This window comes from Tursiops truncatus, chromosome 14, assembly GCF_011762595.2.
Source record: "Tursiops truncatus isolate mTurTru1 chromosome 14, mTurTru1.mat.Y, whole genome shotgun sequence".
Classification (NCBI taxonomy): Eukaryota; Metazoa; Chordata; class Mammalia; order Artiodactyla; family Delphinidae; genus Tursiops; species Tursiops truncatus.
In genome coordinates, this window is record NC_047047.1 from 71,185,169 (window position 1) to 71,206,824 (window position 21,656).

General features: G+C 41.4%; 1 long non-coding RNA gene across 1 annotated transcript in view; it reads left to right on the top strand.

Annotated features, from left to right (window-relative positions):
- The window catches only part of LOC109551210 (uncharacterized), a 277,287-nt gene that overhangs the window by 202,276 nt on the left and 53,355 nt on the right, over positions 1 to 21,656 (top strand). Inside the window, exon 6 of the long non-coding RNA XR_012325791.1 lies at positions 1,329 to 1,456. This is a non-coding gene — a long non-coding RNA (uncharacterized lncRNA). The remainder of the gene's footprint in view (positions 1 to 1,328; positions 1,457 to 21,656) is intronic.

Below are 21,656 nucleotides of genomic sequence, written 5' to 3' on the forward strand. Positions count from 1 at the left end.
CCCGTTTCATTTCTGTTGCTCTTTTATACGATGTCGGAGTTTGATACAAATTCCAAGCTTTATTCACCAGGTCTTCTGCTTCCCAGGGTCTTTTTGAATCTCCCCCATGCTTAGTTGCTCTTCAGTGCACATCTGACCTCTATGGACTATACTGAGTAATTTTGCTTCAGGACACATCTATTCTTTGGCACCTGTTTCCTAAGACGCCTTGCTCTGGTTTGTGAAAAAAAAAAAAAAAAGAAAAACACAAAGCTTGATTGTATTGTTCTGTTGGTGCTGAATACTGAGTATCTTCTCACAGATACAGAAACTTCAGGCTGCCCATCGTACTTCATTTCCAGCGTTAGCTAGTACCCTTTAAATCTCTCTCCTAATCAGTCATTCGTCATAAACTCAAGAGTTGGCTTGACTTGCAGGCTCATTGTTAACAGTGACTAAGGCATCTTATAATGTCAATCACACCTGTTACAAATGTCTTAGCTTAATTCATACTGGATGATTTTGTATCTACGGAACGCCTGATATTTTAGGACTACGGATCAGTGCCCAATAGCGAATATTGCACTATGGTATGTGGTGGGATCATAGTCAAGTCCAGTCTGTGTTCACCAATGGAATTCAAACCTGTGGTGTGTGTGTGGTGGACTGGGAGGGTGGGTCAAACAAAAGCCCTTCCCGGTTTATTGGCTGGCTCTCTGATGGCTGACTGGCTCGAATCCTTCTTGACTTGCCTTCTTGCCTAGATTTGTTCATCTGTTTCTGTTGTTTCTGATTCTTGGAAGTCATGCCCCTCTCTTGGGACCTCTGCACACTTAGAACTCCAAGAACTTCCCTCTTCACGGTCAGAAAAGAAAGTGTTGGTGAACTGAGAACTGGGAGAGTAGTGCCTACGAGTGTTGCCAGGGCTTTGGTCTGATGGTGAGCCAGCCAGGAGGTGCCCTCCCTGATGGGAAGTTTAATACTAAGTAACCCATAGATGTATCTCCTTCACAACAGATTCTTCTGAAACAGTCCACAACTATTTAGATTACTTCCCAGTCCTAGCTAATAGGTTTAGTAAGACATATCCCAGATACAGTTTCCCAGTCTCTTTGTGACTCAAAGGTTTTGGACTGATGTGGCCATAGCATCAAGGCTCATTATTTGTCCTGGCATTACACGTGTGTGTGTGCGTGTGTGTGTGTGTGTGTGTGTGTTTATGGTCTGCAGTGATGTATGCCACCTGCTATATCCCACAAGCCTGCTGGGTAGCATAAGAGTATTTTTGCATTTGCGGGATGCTTTTCAAAGTTGGCATTTATTTCAATAATTTCTCCTCCTTCTCTCAGGGTCAGTGGGCACATCTGTGGAGACTGCACCCCTTGTTTCCTGGCACTGGAGGAGATTAGTGAGGACACCTGATTTGTTCTCATTTTGCACAAAGAGAGAGAGAGGCTCAAGGGTTGTGGGCTCAGCGGTGAGTATCTGAATCTCATGGAGACATTTCAGCAAGTGTGCTGGGTGGACATATGCTTGCAGTTATTTTTTCAGTGTTGGGAATACAGCCAGAAGTACTTTATTTCATTCATTCCTTTGTTCAACATGATTTAGGTTGCTAATGTGTGTCATTCCTTGTTTTGAGAGCTATGGTGGTAGGGAAGACAGATTTTTATAAAACATCTCTGCCCTTAGGTCTGGGGAGGCAAAACACACACACACACACACACACCCCAGAGTTAACATAGTGACACGAGTGAGAAGAACACAGCCCGAGATGCTCATTAGGCTGGGCGCAGGGGGCTGTCAGTCTGAAGAGCTGACCCCCTGGCTACTGCCATGATCGAGTCTTCCGCTCCCTATTCATTCACAGGGCTAACTGGTCTAGCTGAGAGCAGAAATCAGCACAAAGAAGGAAAAGAACTACTCCTGGTTTATGCTGAATGGAACGGAGAAAACAGGGGTCCATCTGTTTTGTGTCAGTGTTACAAGATTCAGACGTGCCTTTGTTGAATGGCTTTCCTAGAGTTTCTGGGTCGTCTAGTTCCATAAGAGATGCAGTTGCTGAAAATAAACATTCTTTCCTGAAATAAAAGCAATAGATCTGTGTACTCAGTGTCCAGTGACTCCAGCCCTTGGAGGGATCTGGAAGAGACCCCAGCTCCACCCAAAATTGTGCCTGGCAGGGATACTAACAGGTGGAGATGTGAGGAAGGAGAGATTTACTCAGAGGACTGAATTGAGATCAGTTATTGATTCATGAAGACATTTCTATTTGGTGTGAGGGGCAAAGGTCTCTCACTGAACTTCCGCTGAGGGTGAGCTACACCAGGCGGTCAGGCAAAAGAAGCTTCAGTCAGGGGCCTTTTCCACTGGCCCTCATGCTCCCCCACAGGTAGGAGGATATTTGAAAAATAGGAAAGAGGAGAGACCAAATTTTTTTTGATGCATTTTTGATGGATCCAAGTGTTGTGGAAAAGAAAGAGGAGAGTCTCCCCTTCTCCATCTGGAGGTGGATCTCCAAGGGGTATCTGGTTTGTGATCTTTTATTCATGCTCATAATCCGTTTGGCTCTATCTTTGGGAAATTACTTCTATTCAGTGCACTTAATTGCTTAAATTGCTTTGGGTTTGCTGCGTTTAAAATATTTGGTAAAAGACATGTGGAAAGATTGACAGTAAAATGTGTATCAGGTGAAAATAAACTTCAGCGATTCCCAGACCTAGTTTCATCTTGTAAATACTGAATTTGGAGTCCCAGGAAATAGCTGAGAGGCTATTAATTTTTTGCTTGTCCACGAACAGAAAATAAAAGAAATAACAATCATAGTTATGAATTTTTGAACACCTATAAGATGTTAGGCACTCAGGATTTTACATCAAATTCAAAAAACAAAGATGAACGAATCTGTGGTTCTGCTCCTGCCGACTCTGTGATTCTAGGGGCCTGGTCTCTGTGACCACTTACGGTGCTCAGTGAAGCCCATCCAGCCAAGTTGGGGGAAAGTTCCAGAAAGATCTCCCCTCACCCGCCTTTCTGCTTTGAGGAGAACCCTGTAATACCTTTTAGCTTTTATGTGTGGCTTGGGGACCTCTTTCCAGCAAGCCAGCAGAATTGGCACTGACCCTCAAACCTGAGAAAGTTGGAGCTGCCTAATAGCAGAGAAGTGACCGCAGCAGCTTCCAAGGAGGCCTTTGAATCTTGGCTCTGTTGCAGCACTTGACTGTTTCTAACTGTGCATCTGAGGGCATGTTCCCTTTTTTATTTACACTTGGATTTACTTGATCCTGCTGACCTCTTTCCAGACAGCATCTGTATTGCTTGTTACAGCAAATCAGAAAAGTGACCTGCTCATTCATTCATGAAGTTTTATCAGTTGCCTGTGGTGGATACATTACTGCAGAAGGGGCTTAAAGCAGGTGCTCTGAGCTCAAATGTCCAACCTTCCTTAGCCTTGGTGTTGGCTGGGACAGGGGGTCCAAAAATCTGTAGACCACGTGCTTATAGTTCTGTTCTGACCTAACTGGTCATTTAGGAAGACTTCTTGACCTTTGGAGAAGTTCTGCCTCTGAGGAGGCCTTTGGTTTATCCAGTGATGTGGACAGGAGGGGGAGGATGTGTCCTGTACATGAGGAATTGTCCCACATCCTGCATGAATTGTGAATATCTCAGTGGATGCTGGTGTAGGTGAAAACACTTTTGTCAATTAGCTGAGCCTAGGTCTTAACTGTTCTACATATAACACAAAGTGTTTTGTGTATAACGCTGATCTGCACTGACTTTCCCAGGGACAATATCTACTGTGTAAATTGAGAAAATATTGCACGTTATGATGTTCAAAAATTTATCAGGAATTGCTCACATCCTTCCCATCATGGAAAATCATTGTCACTGATGGCAACGCCTCTCATGGTATCGGAATTGCCCACAGATTGTAGCAATCTGTGCTTCTAGCTGTCTCATTCCTGGTGAGGCTATGTAAAGACACAAGCGTCTGGCCATTTCGCTATGTCTTCTAGTTAGTCATCCTCCTGAGTGTTTACAGATTGAAAGAAGTGCTATTTCATACATTCTTTCCCATGTATTTCTCCATGACATTCTAGTTAGTACGTTATATTGGTATTTGTCTTTGCATGTTTTAAATTGCTGCTGCTTTTTTCCTAAGAATACAGTTCTGTTGTGAAATGGGGTGAGGATATACTTTGTTTTGCTTAGAACTTTACCAGGAGTTGCTCACCATTTTGAAAAATGAACTCACTGATAGAAATAGCACTCAGAGAATGAGTCGTAAATACAAGACACTTGATTAGCCTGCATTTTTAGGTATCACCTTCATGATGATTCTTTCAGATATAGATGTGAACACCTCATGACTTAATGTCTTCCAGTATAGGCATGATCCCTTACATATTGAGTTATGCATTTCATTGTAGATTATTTACTTTAATCACTCCATTTACTTAGGACAATATATTTCTATTGTAAAAAGTGATGTGGGTCAGATATATTATCCATGACTTTCAAGTCGGGTCATTATTAAAAGCTTGTTATAAAAAGGGAACGTTGGTTCTGACAGGGCTCTGATGAGAAGCTCTGAGGAACAGCCTTGGTGCAGGTCAGTTTCTGGCACAAAGGAAGCCCCTTTGTGGGTCAGCATGGGCAACCAACTTCCCGTTTCGGGCTTTCCCCTAGATGGCTCATGTCTTGGTTCAAGGTCAATTTGCTAAATATCAGTTGGAAATTTATATATTGTTCAGTTGATCTAAAATTCAACCTCCTTCTAAGTGTTTTCCTTTTCATTCAGTTGTTCTGTAATACTATTTTGTACCTTTTCCTCTAGAACACACTATGACATTTGCCTTACCAATCTCTCTCTGTATATCTATGTATAAAGACACACATTTCTCTTTTTTTCCCTAATACATATGAGATTAAGTGCACAGGGATACCCTATTGTCTCTAAGGACTTTAGTATGTATTTCCTAAGAACAAGGACACTCTCCTCTAAGACCACATTACACCTCTTGCAATCAGGAAATTGACATTGATATCTTACTACCATCACATATACACGACCACAGTTCCCATTCACAGGCCTAGCTTGTCCCAGTAATGCTCTTTATGGACGCAGGAGCCAGTTCAGGTACACTCGTTTCATTTAGTTGTCATATGGCTTTCTGGTCTCCTTCAATCTGTAGCGGTTCCTCTGTCATCCTGGTCTTCCATGGCCTTGATGTTTTTAAAGGGGCTAGGACAGTTACTTGGTAGATGGCTCCACAGTTGGGCATTGCCTGGGGTTTCCTCATCACTAGATTTCAGGTTGTGCATTTTTGGCAGGAACGTCACAGAGGTGATGTTGTGTTCTTCTCAGTGTGTAATTTCAGAAGACGCATGATATTGGTTTTCCCATTACTGATAAGGATAAAACAGTGAACTTTTATCACTTAGTTAAAATGGTAACCATCAGGTTTCTCCATTGTAAAGCTAATTAGTAGGTATTTTTAAGAGCAGATCCTGTGATACTATGTACATATGCTCTTCCTTATCAAACCTTCACCCTAGAATCTACTGATGAATCTTGCCTGAATCAGTTGTCCAATGGCAATTTTCTAATTGCATGGTGCCTTCTATACTTACGAGTTGGCATTTCCATGTAAGGTAGAACTACTATGTATAGATGTATGTACTTATGAGTTCCTATTTTATTCAGTGGGTTATAATCCCTTACCATTGGCATTTATTTTGATGCCCAAGTTGTTTTCAACTTGGCTGGTAGAACACCTGTCAAGCTGGATTCTGCATCTTTTAGGCACGTTCCTATCATTCCATCACAAGATGGTCCAGGCTTGGTTCCCTGCCACAGCCCTGGAATCAGCCATTTTCCCAGGAATCCCTGGTGCCCTTTAGAAACCAGGATCTGGTGCTGGGTGTGTTCATTGCTGCTTGTTTGTCTTGCTTCCAGGCCTTCTCAGCAGACAGAGCTAGAATCGATCTCTCCTCTCTTTTTCTCTCTCTCTCTCACTACATATCTATGTCTACTGCTATGTACATGTATATTTATCTATCTATTAGGAACCGTAACTTTACATCAGTATCCCTAAATACAATCTCACATTGTGAGGTTTATTCTAGACTTCTCCTTTCCATACTTGTACCTCCATTCTCAACAATGAGAAACCTGGCTTGCACATTCTTACTTTATTGACTTATTTCTCAATCACCTTGTGAGTAACCAGTCTTCCAATCACAGGAGCCATTTCCTCAGCCAAGCACTGCCAACTCCCGCTGCTCCTCACATGCTGGAAGATTCCTCCTCCTCCAGCCCTGGTTGCTTGCCACCTGAGAGTTTGCCTACAGATATTTTTGAAGTTATGTGTAAAGGAAAGATTATATTGTCTACAAATTTTATTTCAGGATAATGGGGCAGTGTTGGAGGAGGTCATTGAGAGGATGTGACTCTTGGTTGATCTCCAAGCTGGACCCAGGCAATAGGAGGCTCCTCACCCCTCCCCTGTCCTCGGAATGTACATTTCACCCCACATTCTCCCAGAGGGAGCAGGTTCCGAGGATGTAGCCTTGAGAGTGTAAGGTGTGGTTGAGACCATCTGGACTGAATACTTACGAACCTAGTTAATGCCTCTCTATAAACTTTTCAGATTGTGGCAGGTGCGTGCAGAGATCTATTCATTTTACAGCTGCCCAAGCCTTGTATGTAAGTCCCTTGCTTATTAAACCTGCACCTACCCGACTCTGGAGAGGTCTGCCTCTTTCTTCCACCTCTCCTTGCCCTCTGTGTCTGGGGGCCAGGTTTTGAACCAACAGGCAGTATATTTTTATAGTGACATATATATTAGATAAGTGTTTATTTTTAATGATATACCATATCAGTTTTCTGCTCACAGCTATTTCCTATGTATCCTATCTTCCATCTGATTTCAATTTTATATGTCTGAAAAGTAACTTTATTTTGCCTTTTTTCCAAAATAATAGTTTAGCTGGATATAAACACTACAAAGTGTTTTTCCTTCACCATTTTGAGTATGTTACTCCTTTGTCATCTGGTATCTAAATTTGACTTTGGGATGCCTGCTGTCAACTAAATTTGATAGCTCTTTCTAAAGGTAGATTTTAAGATCCTTCTTATTACTTTTAATGCTCTGTAGTTTCACTATGATATGTCTAGGTATAGATTTATTTTTATTTTTCCCCTTCTGGTAAGTGGAGGGAAACTTTGTTCTCAAGATTTCTGTCTTTGTCTAATTCTGGAAAATTCTCAGCTTTTAAATATTGTTTCGATTAAAGACCTAAATGTAAGGCCAGACACTATAAAACTCTTAGAGGAAAACATAGGTAGAACACTCTATGACATAAATCACAGCAAGATCCTTTGTGACCCACCTCCTAGAGAAATGGAAATAAAAATAAACAAATGGGACCTAATGAAACTTAAAAGCTTTTGCACAGCAAAGGAAACCATAAATAAGATGAAAAGACAACCCTCAGAATGGGAGAAAATATCTGCAAATTAAACAACTGACAAGGGATTAACCTCCCAACTTTACAAGCAGCTCATGCAACTCAATATCAAAAAAACAAACAACCCAATCTAAAAATGGGCAGAAGACCTAAATAGACATTTCTCCAAAGAAGATATACAGATTGCCAACAAACACATGAAAGAATGCTCAACATCACTAATCATTAGAGAAATGCAAATCAAAACTACAATGAGGTATCACCTCACACCAGTCAGAATGGCCATCATCAAAAAATCTAGAAACAATAAATGCTGGAGATGGTGTGGAGAAAAGGGAACCCTCTTGCGCTGCTGGTGGGAATGTGAATTGATACAGCCACTATGCAGAACAGTGTGGAGGTTCCTTAAAAAACTACAAATAGAACTACCATATGACCCAGCAATCCCACTACTGGGCCTATACCCTGAGAAAACCATAATTCAAAAAGAGTCATGTACCACAATGTTCATTGCAGCTGTATTTACAATAGCCAGGACATGGAAGCAACCTAAGTGTCCATCAACAGATGAATGGATAAAGAAGATGTGGCACATATATACAATGGAATATTACTCAGCCATAAAAAGAAATGAAATTGAGTTATTTGTAGTGAGGTGGATGCACCTAGGGTCTGTCCTACAGAGTGAAGTAAGTCAGAAAGAGAAAGACAAATACCATATGCTAACACATATATATGGAATCTAAAAAAAAAGAAAAAACCTTCTGAAGAACCTAGGGGCAGGACAGGAATAAAGACACAGACTTAGAGAATGGACTTGAGGATATGGGTAGGGGGAAGGGTAAGCTGGGATGAAGTGAGAGAGTGGCATGGACTTATAAATACTACCAAATGTAAAATAGCTAGTGGGAAGCAGTTGCATAGCACAGGGAGATCAGCTCGGTGCTTTGTGACCACCTAGAGGGGTGGGATAGGGAGGGTGGGAGGGAGACGCAAGAGGGAGGAGATATGGGAACATATGTATATGTATAGCTGGTTCACTTTGTTATAAAGCAGAAACAAACACACCATTGTAAATCAGTTATACTCCAATAGAGATGTTAACAAAATAATAATAATAAATAAATAAATATTGTTTCTATGCCATTCCCTCCATTCTCTTCTTCTGGAAGACTCATTTAACCCATGTTTGTGCCTCTTATTTTACTCCATCTTTCCTAATGGATGTTTCACAGTTCTTATTTTTTCTCTCTGCACAGCCTCTGGGTAGACTTCTCAGCACCATCTTTTCCATCACTAACTTGCTTTCACCTGTTTTCAGGCTAGATTTTATCCCGTTTATTGCTTTAAAAATTCATTTATATCCATTACTATAATTTTCATTTATAAAACTTCTTACCCATTCATTTCCATATCATTTTTTTGTTTCATTTTTGCCTTTTACCATAATTTTTGCTCATTTAAAGGGTGCTATTCTTTCATTAATCCACCTAGACATACTTATTTCCATGCTTCAATAAAGGAATATAAGGGATATAGATTGTTTTTTTTTGTCTCAATGACGCCGTACGTTTGTTTTATTTCCTAGTGTTGTATTTCTTTACATGGTTGGAATTTTGATTTATGGCTCCATAAATCTCTTTTCTCTTTTCTCCTGCTAATGCTCTCTTCCTCTTTTCTCCTGCTAATGCTCTCTTTTCTCCTGCTAATGCTCACTCCTATCTGAGTGGCTATGTGGTTATCATTCCATAAGTCTAACCCTGATCCTGAACAGGTCCTATAATGGTGGTATTTATTTCCACCCCAGTTGTGTGATCAGGGAAATTACTAGCCCTCTTCCTGAGCTAGTGGGTGTCTTGCTTAGTTCCTGATCTTGGGGCTGGATTCGTATTGCTTTCTTCTTCCTTTCTCAAGTGATGAGCGCATGTGTTGCAGGGAATGTTGTGGGGCAATCCACCGTCTAGCTTTAGGCAGTGAGCCTGCTTCTAGCCCCTTGTTGTCCCAGAGGCATTGAAATCCTAGTTACCATTGCCTTGGTCTGGGTCTGTGACTTCAGAGCTGTTTATGTTTTGGAATTGCTGTCGTGTTTCTCATCCATGAAGACATTTACTTGTTTGTGAGCCCAGTGATATTTTTGTGTTGTTTTAATAGATCACTCCTGCACGTTTGGAACCAGGGTGGTAATGTCAAGTGTGAACTTGCTGAGCTATTTTGATTGAAAGTTTCTTCCTTCCATTAAACAGAAGTCACATGCTAGTAGAATACTTCTGAACTTCTAGAAGCTGCTGGCATGTATTCTCAGGTCAGAGCTTCAAGAGCTTTTATGTTCATCCCACACTGAATGGCAGAGTCCCATATGCATGACTAAGTCAGACCTTGCCTACCTCTCCATGCAGGAGATTTTCTGAGGCGAGTTGGTGCCAATGGATACCTCTCAGTGTGGTTCACACATGTAAAAATCTTCTCTGGTATATTCACCTCTCTTGCTGGAGCACAAAGGGCACACTTGACACACGTAGTCTTAGTTTCAGAAGGAAACTCAGAGATGTATAAATCCAGCCTCCCTTCCCACATGGACATACACATTAGTGATTCTTAGAAAGGCAATTTGATTTTTCAAAACCCACTGAATTGTTGCCCAAGGCAATCTTTACAGATCCTAAAGAGCAACATAACCCTTGCTGACATCTGCACAGAGTTAGAAAGTTTTCTTACTATCAAGTCCAAATTGACCCCCTTGTAACCGACTCCATAATGACACAAATGATACTCCTGACATGAGAGCTGTTCAGACATAGGAAGACATTCAGTTTTATACTCTGAATTTCCTCTTCTCTGGTGTAAATCCTCCTATTTCCTACAGCACTCTTGCCTATAACACAGATATCTCATTTTTCTGTGGCCACCTCTTGATAGGTGTTGTGTGTTTTCTTAGCCATTTATTTGGGCTAGAGTGCTTATGCAAAGCACCCCTTCCCCTTCCCCTTCCCCTTCCCCTTCTCCTTCCCCTTCTCCTCCTTCTCCTTCTCCTTCTTCTTCTGGCACAGACTGACATGGCACACTGGGGCCATGTGAGAATTAGGCAAAGAAAAGCTGATCTGAATCACTAAACCGAGGCTCTGGAAAGAATAGATCCTCATTCAGCAGAATGAAGTGAACCTGTGAGCTGAATGTTTTAGGGGAATATTTCCCAAAGACTGCTTCCTGGACTGCTATAACCTTGTGCGATACTCTGTGCATAAAGGGCTCCATGATCATATAAGTTGGACATGATGTACAATATGCCTCCCTCTTGGAGAGAATTTTTCATCTGAACGTGTGGAAGACTGTGAGACTTTCAGCAGTAAACTTTTCAACTTTCTTTAATTTAACATTGACCATGCTTATTTGGTCATGGAACTCCATGTAGAGAAAACTGTGGTCCCCATTAACATCCTGGAGAACTGGCATTCCATTTGACGTACTAGAGGAAATGCACTGCTAGGCTATGTGGTATCCGCACGAATGTGCTCCATGCCTTCACTCACAAACGTGCCAAATGCTATCGTGTGCCTCTGCTGCCCAAGAGACATTTTCTTTCCTCTCACTGGAGAATTAATTGGAGAATTCGTTCTACAGGGAATATCACCAATCCCGCAGCAGTGTCATCCCCGAATGAGATGGCATTGAACAGTCTGTATCGGGAAATAGGGAAGAGCAGGGAGGAAAGATACCACCAGGATGAGGTGGAGTTAATCAGCGCGCTATCTGGTGGAGCTTCTGAGTGAAAATTTGTGAAAATGGCCGATATGGGTCACTAGGAAAGAACCTGTTAGCTGGAGGCAGCCAGTTCGGCAAAGGCAAGGAGGAAGGGAGGTGGAAAGCAAGTATGTTCCATGTCTTGGCTGATGCATGAGGGAGATTGTTGACAAAGATGGAGGAATCAGAGGACAGCTAATGAAGGATGCTCAGTCCTCACTGCAGAGTTTGAAACACAGTAAGTCCCCTACGTATGAATGAGTTCTATTACGAGAGTGCATTCGAAAGTCCCATTTGTTTGTAAATCCAACAAAGTTGGCCTAGGTACCCAACTCACACAATCGGCTATATAGTGCTGTACTAGAATAGGTTTTAATACTTTTTATACAGATAATACATAAAAAACGAACAAACACAAAAAATAAAAAGACCATTTTTAATTTTACAGTACAGTACCTTGAAAAGTACAGTGGTACCAGCTAATCACCACTGCTTTTACGCTTGCTTCCGGACATCCTGGGTTTGAAATAGAGATACCGTACTATGGCACTCTATACAGTACTGCACAGTAAAGTACACAAAAGCAGAGCCGTTTGTAGAGGATGTATGCGCGTGACAGTGTATGCCACACATATGAACTAACTTATGTGATTGGACATGCGAACTCACGTTTGCATCTTTGAAAGTTCACAGCTTGAAGGCTTGTGTGTAGGGGACTTACTGTAGACATGAGTGGTGTTAGGGACCCCCGTAAAGATCTCCAGGGAGGACATAATAGGATACACATAATTTTCATGGACCAAGACCTCTTTGTCTGCTATCAGACATGTTTGAGGTGATTTCTGAGCAGAGGCTGCAGGGATGGAAGGTGGGGACAATTTTAGAGAAGAACTTGATGATTACAAGGTGCAGAGAAAAGAATCCAGTTCAACTCAATTGCTAGGATTGTGGTGACTGAGATCCAGGAGTTTCTGGAAGGTACACTTCCCCTCCCTCCTTGAAGCAACGTTGTAGTTGTCAATGAAGTTCTTAGCTGGAGGCTACCCAATCGCCATCCAGTCATTAGGAGATAAAAACTATTTATCATTATTTGTCTACTACTCTTGGAACCAGCAGGCCTCCTGCTAATATCTTTATCCACTTCTAAGGCTGTAAGCCTATTGACTTTTTTCTTTTTTTAAAAAAACAAAAAGAACAGTTGATTGGAGTGTGAGGTGCTAAAGAAATTACTTTTAACCAAGTGATGGGAAATTTTATCATGAAACATCTGTAGAAGAGCATGGAAACCTTGTGATGACCCTTTTCTGGTCTAGTGAAGCAACAGGGAATGGGAGGTCTGTCCTTCTGTTTATCTTATGATCTCTTCACTTGAGACAAGCCCCAAACACAAAGAAAGTAAGAATGAAGAAGCAAGGTTCAGTGAGTAACCCAAAACTGCCCACATGATCTCCCTGGCCTTGGTTTATTCATCTGGACAAGAACTTAGTCGGCACTAGACATTTTCTTATGTTCTGAGGCTGTAGTAACATCAGAGTAGTGCATGGCTTCTTTGCAAACGTTGCTGAACCTCTGGGATATGTGAAGCACAGAGTGGACCAAAGCAGCCCTTGGTTCTCTGGTTTTCTGCAGCAAGCTCAGCACTGTAGCCAGCTGCAGGGAGTTCTTACATGAGCCAGCACACAGGACCCTTCCAGAGGCATGCTCTGATTGGAAACACCAGTGGTCCCTGGCAGAGGCAAAGGCCAAAAGCACAGAAGATGTTCTTCCCTTTTTAAAATTAATGACATGTCATCACAGAGTGAAGAGTAGCCTCATGAGGGAGACCTGTCAGTGAAAGATTCATCAACCAAATAATCAACAGGTATCAACTGAGGCTTCTTGGACTCAGGCCTATGCAGGTAGAAGAAAGATGCTGATGACATGGTTCCTGGTTTCAGGGAGCTCAACCTCTATTTGGATGATGAAGATACTCTCATATAGAACAGTTGTAGTCTATATGTGCAGTGAGGGACAGAGGTCCTGAAAGGTTTCCTGGAGGAGGTAGGACATGTTCTGGACTTTGAAGGACAAATAGAGTTTGAAGAGACAGAAGGAAGGAAGGAGAGGGATGTTCCAGGTGTCTGACACAGTGAAGATACAGGTCTGGCTCGGATAGAAGGGATCATTGTTGGGGATAATGACTGATGCCTCTTGGTGGGCGCTGGTCATACTGTGTGTGTTTTGGGGATATAGGTGACATAATATAAACTTTACATATTTAAAGTATACAATTTGATAAGACCTGACTTATACAGGATCCAGGAAACTATCCCCCTATTCAAGATAATGAACTGTTATCAACAAAAGATCCTTGGAGACTTTTGTGATCCCCATCACTCCCTGCTCCCCATGTCTGCTGGTAACTAAGGGTCTGCTGCCACTATAAATTTTCAGTTTTGAGTGTTTTATGTAAATTGAATCTGTTACCAGGTACTCTTTTGTCTGGCTTTTCCCACAGAGTGTAAGTATTTTGACAGCCATCCATGTTTATGTGTATAAGTAGTTCATTCCTTTTATGGCTGAGTAGTATTCCATTGTATGGATCAACCATTATTTGTTTATTTATCAGTTGATACGCATTTGGGTTATTGCCAGTTTTTGCTCTTGTAAATAACGCTGTTATGAACATCTGTGGACACATTTTGCATGTATACATGATGACATTGTTCAGATATTCTATAACCTTCCTGATTTCCTTTGTACTTGTTCTATTAATTATCAGAAGGTAAATGTTGACAACTTTGACTATAATTGTGGACTTGTCTATTTCTTCTTGAAGTTTTATCAGTTATTGCTTCATGTATTTTGAAGCTCCATTATAAGTTGCATAAACATTTAGAATTATTATGTGACTCTGGTAATTGACCCCTTTACCAATATGACATGACTTTTCTGTATCTTTGATAAGTTTTTGTTGCTCTGAAATCTACTTCATATGCTATTAATATAGCCAGTTATTAATAGCCAGAAAGTTATATCCAACTTTATTTTGATTAATGTTATATGCTCACACACAAATATGTGTATACAGTTGACCCTCTGTATCCACAGGTTCTACATCCCTGGATTAAACCAACTCTGGACTGGGGTTGCTTGAATCCACAGATGTAGAACCTGTGGATGCAGAGGGCTGACTGTACTATGCCATTTTATGTAAGGAACTTGAACATCCGTAGATTTTGGTATAATAGGGGTCCTGGAACCAATCCCCTATGGATACTTAGGGATGTGTCTCTCTCTCTCTCTCTCTCCCTCTCCCTCCCTCTCTCTCTCTCTCTCTCTCTCTCTCTCTCTATATATATATATATATATATATACACATATATATTTTATTTTTTAATTTACCCATTTATGTTTATATTTAAAATATTTTTCTTATAGGTAGCACAAATTTGGTATTGCATTTTTTTTTACCCAATCCAAAAATATCTGCCCTAAAAACTTTTATTTTGATTTAATTATAGATTTATATGCAGTTGTAAGAAATGATACAGAGATATCCTGTGTTTCCTTTGCTCAATTTCCTTCAGTAACATCTTGCAAAACTACAGTACAATATCAAAACCAGGATATTGATGTTGATACATCAGACTTGCTCAGATTTCCTGTTTTGTTGTTGTTGTTGTTGTTTTTTGCAGTACGCGGGCCTCTCACTGTTATGGCCTCTTCCGTTGCGGAGCACAGGCTCCGGACGCGCAGGCTCAGCGGCCATGGCTCACGGGCCCAGCCGCTCCACAGCATGTGGGATCTTCCTGGACCGGGGCACAAACATGTGTCCCCTGCATCAGCAGGCGGACTCTCAACCACTGTGCCACCAGGGAAGCCCCAGATTTCCTGTTTTACTTGTACTTATTTGTATGTATGTGTGTACATATGTTTTTAGTTCTATGCAGTTTTATCACTTGAATAGTTTCATGTATTTACTACTACAGTCACAATATAGAAAAGTTCCATCGACAAAAAAATCTCATGTTTTCCCTTCCTCTGACCCACCCTGCCCTTTTCTTTAACTCCTAATTAAGGAGTTTCTTTAACTCCTAATTAACAACCATTAATCTGTTCTCCATTTCTGACATTCAGTCTTTTGCCATAAATATGATATTAGCAGTCGGTTTTTTTGGTAGATGCTCTTTATCAAGTTAAGGTAATTTCCCTCAATTCCTAATTTGCTGAGAGTCTTTTTTTTTAAATCATTAATGGGTATTAGATTTTGTCAAATACTTTTTCTGCATCGTTTGATATTATCATATGAATTTTCTTCTTTGGCATGTTGATATGATGAGCTATACTGATTGCTTTTTGAATGTTTAGCCAGCCTTGCATACCTGGAATATATCCCATTTGGTCATGGGACATAATTCTTTTTATACATCATTGGATTTGATTTGCTAATTTTTTGTTGAGAATTTTTGTGTCTAAGTTCATGTGAGATATTGGTCTGAAATTTTCTTTCTTTGTATTGTTTTTGTATGGTTTTGGTAATCTCTACCTTTCAGCTGGAGTGTTTAGATCATTTATATTTAATGTGATTATAGTATAAATCTGTCATCTTGCTATTTGTTTCCTATTTGTTCCATCTATTTTTAGTTCTTCTTTTCCTTTTTTTTAAATCTTATTTTGTATTAATGGAGTATTTTAAAATTATTCTACTTTATCTTCTTTGTTGGTTGACTTATAGCTATAACTCTGTTTAGTTATTTTAATAGTTTCTTTGAGGATTACAGAACACATCTTTAAGTTTTCATAGTCTACCTTCAAGTAATATTGTACTATTTCACATGGTAAAAATTCTTATAAGAGTAAAGCCCAGGACCCCTGGACTTTCAACTTCACCTGCTTGACTCAGGCTGTGTGCTGGGATCTGCCTAGGTTCCCTCTCCTTGGGTCATGTATTGGAGACTCTCTCAAGGCAGTAAACTGGGGCAATTCTAAGGCTCTTCTCATTTGTTTCTTCTCTTTCAGGGATCACCATCCTTCATTCCCTGATGTACTGAGTCTTTAAAAACATTGCTTCATGTATGTTGCTTGCTTTTTTTGTTTTTATTTTGTTTTTGTTTGGCTTCAGGTAGGAAGATAAATCTGGTTCCTCTTACTCCTTCTTAGGCATAAGCAGAAATTTTACACTGTTGTTTTAATATGGATTCTGTAGGCTTCATGTTAGAGTCAAAGTATTAATCCTTTCAAGAGAGTCTCTGTTGTGGACTGGAGAGAATAAAAACATCAGGGCTATAGGGCATGTAGTAGGTATTTCCCTTCAGAAATATCCAGCCCATGTACTATAACCTCACAGCATGGCAAATATTTGCATGTGATGGTAGAACCCACTCTCCAGAAGGAGAAGGTGATTTGTGCAATGGAATTTTGTTATGTATGTATTTAGCCTCCATCCTGCTTATATCTTTTGTAAGTGAGACTAAATTTAGTGCCATGAAATCCCCCATTTTACATTCATCAAATAAATAACTCTACACTGGAGAGAAGAAAGGGCATCACATACTTAAAGAATCACATGGTCTTAGACTCTGGAGGGTTCTCAAGAGTAGCCCCCTGCCTTTAAGAAAGTAAGATATATACCTTCTTCATTTTACATATTCTGCCAACTCTGAATGTTAAGTAACTTATCCAGGATCCTGTAAAGATTAACCTTAGTTCTCTCTCCAAGCATAATAGACACCTGCTTTTGCAACGATTCTTTCTGTAGTGTTCGTCTTTTGCTTTCACTGACTCTGAGGTGTTTCCTTCCCTCCCCAAGCTCTGCTAGTCTCCTGCCTAGCTGGTGGTGTACCTTCTAAAGGCTTTCAGCATATTATGCCTCTCTAGATGGTGGCAAAACATACTTCTCTCCAAAGTTTCTCTTGGGAAGCTTTAGAGCAACACAATTAACAATTTCCCTGTTCATTTTCTGTCCCCTTGTGGTCCTGGCCTCTGACGGTGGATGGATGGCTGTATCATAACACTCCCTCACATCATTTGTCACATCCTGGCATGGTGACAACAGCTTCTCTGTCTCTAGAAGGCCTGGGACTAGAATGTCAGGCAGGGAAACTAAATAACTTTTCACCCTTAGGACATAACTTCTTTCTTCAGAAGGCTGCGGGCCACTGAGAGCTGGTGTGAGGCCATTGAGCTATTGAAGCATGGAGCATTTCTACCAGCCTGGAATGCGACAGTGAAGACTTTATTCTGACTATGCCTGGTCCTAGAGAATTGATTTGGAAAAATGACCAGGAAGCTTTGCAGACAATGGGATCTTTCTTCTTTTCTAAAGCAATGAGCTACAGTGCTCTGGCATCTTTCAGTGAGGTGCTGTCTGCTAATAAGGAATTATGTATAGCCAACAGCAACTGTAATTAACAGGGCAAAGAGTTTGGTATAGAGAATAAAAATAACAACAATATTAACATTAAACATTTTTGTAGGGATTACCATAAGTCAGGCACTGTTCTAAGTTCTATAGATATATTAACTTATTTAATGTTTGCAACAATCCTTTGAGGTATGTACTGTTATTATCCCTATGATACTGATGAGAGAAGTTAAGTGACTGACTCCAAGTCACTTAGCTAACCAGTGGTGGAGCTTGGATTTAAACCCTGACATTCTGACTCGAGTTTGTGCTCTGAATCTCAATGCTATCCTGCCTCTGATTATGAAATTCCTCTTCTTCATCAAATCACAAAGTGGAGACATGTGTGGTGAGAAGAGTGTGGACTTTAGCACCAGAATAAAGAGGAGAAATACCTTTGTCCCCAGAATGAAACTGATGCTCAGTAGGTGGTAGAGAGTTGGTCCTATGGAGATTTCTGTGAACTTCTCTACTTTTCTCAGCCTCCCTTGATTTAGGTTCACTACATAACTAGTTCTGGCCTATGAAATGTGAGCAGAGGTAATATGACCAAGGTGGTTAAGTGATCGTGTGACTTCCTATGCTCCCTTTCGCCCATCTGCTGGCTTGTGGACAACCTTGAGGGCAAACTCAAATTCATGATAAAGGAGAAACAAAAGAGAAGAGAAACCTGGGTCCCTGAATCATTACGTGGAGGAGAGGACATCAGGAGCACTATCAATCCCCGTAGAACTTGAAGTGGGTTAGAAATAAACTTACTTTGTGCTATTAAGCCATTGAGATTTCAGGGATTATTTGTTACTGCAGCAAAGACGAACCTACCCTGATTAATACATAGACTTGCATGTCCCAGCTGCACTATGGCCTTTTCTGCTCACAGGCCCTTTCTCTTAGGAGAAGGCTATTTAGGTTTTGAGAGACATTGCCTGAGCAGATGGGAGGTGCCATTTCTGCCGGGTGTGGTACAGTCTTTTAGCAGCCTCAGTATCCCCCTACACATGAGATGGAAGTACAAGGTGAGACAAGGGAGGAGTGTTACTTTTCTAATACATAAAATAAGTTAGGGGCCTTGTGTTATCTCTAAGGGCTCTTGAACCTCTATAAGTTTGTGATAGTCATGTAGGGGGATGTTAAATAAAACTTTCTGGTTGCTTGGAATTTCAGCTGATGCCCAAAGTCTGAGAAAAATACCTGCCAAGTGCACCCATATTTTAAGATGATAGAGACTAGCCCATCTATAGAGTACTTTAAAAGGAGTTGACCCTAAACTGTGCTGTCAGCATTAGCTCATCAGCCACCTCCAGGGTGTAAAGGAAAAGGGGTAGAAGGTAGGAGGCCAGGATTTAGGATGGGGAAAGTTGTCAACACGTAGTGATTTGTTCCCCACGCATCCCAAGTAGGAAGGAAAGGTGGAGTCTCTCTAATCAAGGGGACTGCCCAGAAGCTTTACCTGTGTTCTCTGGCCTTTGGTGGACACTGTGACTGGACTCTGTTGGTCAGCTTGCATGAAGCAAGAAGAGAGGAAAGAATCAGAATGGCCCTGGGAATGGCCTGCCCTTCTGAGGTATAACCAGGCTTAGAATGTAAGCCTAAGCTTACATCCTTGTAGAGTAAAGAGGCTCTGAGGAAGAGGGCTGATCGGGTTCAGCTGCTCACGAGGACCCCCTGGAGAGATGAGGGGCTTGAGGGGTGTACTGCAAGGTGCCAGTGATGGAGGGAGTGCTGCAGGGCCACGGGAAGCATTGTTTTTGCAAGAAAATGCAAGATGGGGGTCCTCGTAAAAGCACCCCATGAAGAAAATAATTAGCTTTGGATGACATTCCCTGTATTCCAAGAGCACTAATGCTGGCTTATATCTGCACCATTTCAGAGGACCTCTCCTGCCCCTTCCTTCCCCTCCCTCTCCCTTGCACTCACCCCTGTGGAGCCACAGATCAGAGCGTGGAGTGGGGAGGAGGGAGCAAAAGAAAAGAACACAGGCTCTGACTTCTCCCCTCAGGCCCCCAAGACTGTGATGGGTCTAACTGGTGCAATCATAAATTAGAGGAGATTTTAGAATTTTAACATTACATAGCACTGGACTTTTTAATGTGCTTTTTATCTGAGAGTTAACAAAAAATGTGATGAGACTGTTGGATATTCATTTAGGAGCAGGGAGTAATGATCCCATAGAACAGGTTGAAAAGGGCAGGTGTGACAAAAAAGTCAGTTCTTCTTGCTTGGACCTTATGAGTCTGGTTCATTCAATTAATCAGTTACACATATAGATTGTCTCACTTTCCAAAATTTACCCACCCAACAAATTATCAACTTGATACCTACCTGTCTATCACCTGGTTGGGTGCATGTGATCTGTACATAACCTATTTGTGCTCAGATATCATTTATGTGTTATTTCCCTTGCTGGGCCTCAAACATGGGCCCTGCCTTCTGGGGACTAACTCCTTGGAGCTCCTCTGGTGTTTACAGCTGCTGCTCTCATATTTGGAGACTCCAGCCCCCAGGAAGATCCAGGAGACACCCTTGTGATCTCTCTGGACATCTAGAGAAGGGAGAGTATCATGTACCCAGGCAGTCAGAGTTGTTCAGGGTGGAGGGATGCTTTTGTACTTATAAGACTCTTCCTAACCCTCATCACTACTGTCTCCCACTCATGACCCCACTTCCTCTGTTCAGCAAGGTCAGCCTCTCCATGGCTCCTCCCATATATTTTGCATTCACCCACTTCTCAGGCTTTTCTCAGGTTTGTCTCTGTGCCTTTAACGCCATTCTCTTGTCTCCATCATCCAAGTCTTAACATTCTTCCAAGTCATATCAAATCCTGTCTCTCTCTCAGCGCTCCCCACTACTAGTAAGCCTTTCCCAATGCCTCACATGAGAGTGAATTCTGTCCTTAGTCCTACTGTGCCTGGGTTATGTCTCTGTGTGGTCACCATGGTCACAGTTGCCCGGATCATGTCATTTGTGATGGTTTTGTCTCTCTTACTAGTCTATGAGCTCTCAGAATAGAGACATGACCCCACTTACTTCTATATCATTGCTAGAAACCTATGCGTACTCACTGAATATCTGTTAAATGGAATTAAATTGCAGATTAACCCTTGTGGGTGAATTGTAAAGGATGTGTGATCTAGCATGTCAAAAATATATTTTTAAAAAAGGCGGATCGTAGCAAATGTTAAACTCTACTGGAATATTTCATGACCCTGTGTGGATCCATAGGAAATCCAGGTGTTCACTTCTTTTAATTCATGGCTGAGTCCCCTGAATCCTGTGTGAACCTAAAGGGGCAGATGTGTGCATCCTGACTGGAAAAGAATGGGGAAATTGATGATCTGGTTAATATCCTCCATAACCACTCTTCTGCCAGGTTAAAAACAAACAAACAAACAAAAACCAAACTGATTGGGGGAAATAGAGGCCAGGTAAGGGAGGGTGGGCCAGGTGTTAAAATTCTGGGTCAGTGAGGGCCTCCAGTATCCCAGAGAAGAGAGTCATGTATTCCACCAAGACCTGTGGCTGGTAATAACTGGTCCCCAGCAGTTTAGGTGGGGCATTTTAACTCAAACGCACAAATATAGCAGCTCAGTAATGAGTCAGGGAATGGCTTTGAGCAAAGTGGTATTTAGGATGACCTACTTGTCAAGACCAATATTTCCCCTTTTATTAGGGGTAGGGAGTAGGGATGCTAAGTGAATCTCCCATTCAGAACAGAAGGGGTAATAGCTACAAACCCAGCTGTGCTTGGCAGTCTGCTTGGGGGTGGGCAAGGCGTTGAAGGCAGAGTGGCCGAGTTACCTGGCTTCAGCTTGAACAGGGTCAGGCTCTGCTATTTTTGCTTGCTTCCTGCTCCTGATCATTTTTCTCTTCTGCCTCTTATTTTTCCCCCAGACCTTTTGGTACCCAATGATTTTTGATTAATTTATTTACCATCGTTGGGTGATTGATGCTGTTTGGTGCTGGTACTTTGTAACTTTCCAATTCTTCTAGTTGTCAGTGTGACAGCCCCCCGATGATTAATTAGACCCTGTCCCTTGCTCTTTTCATTCTCCCTGTGCACCAAGGCTCTTGGTTTTCAGCA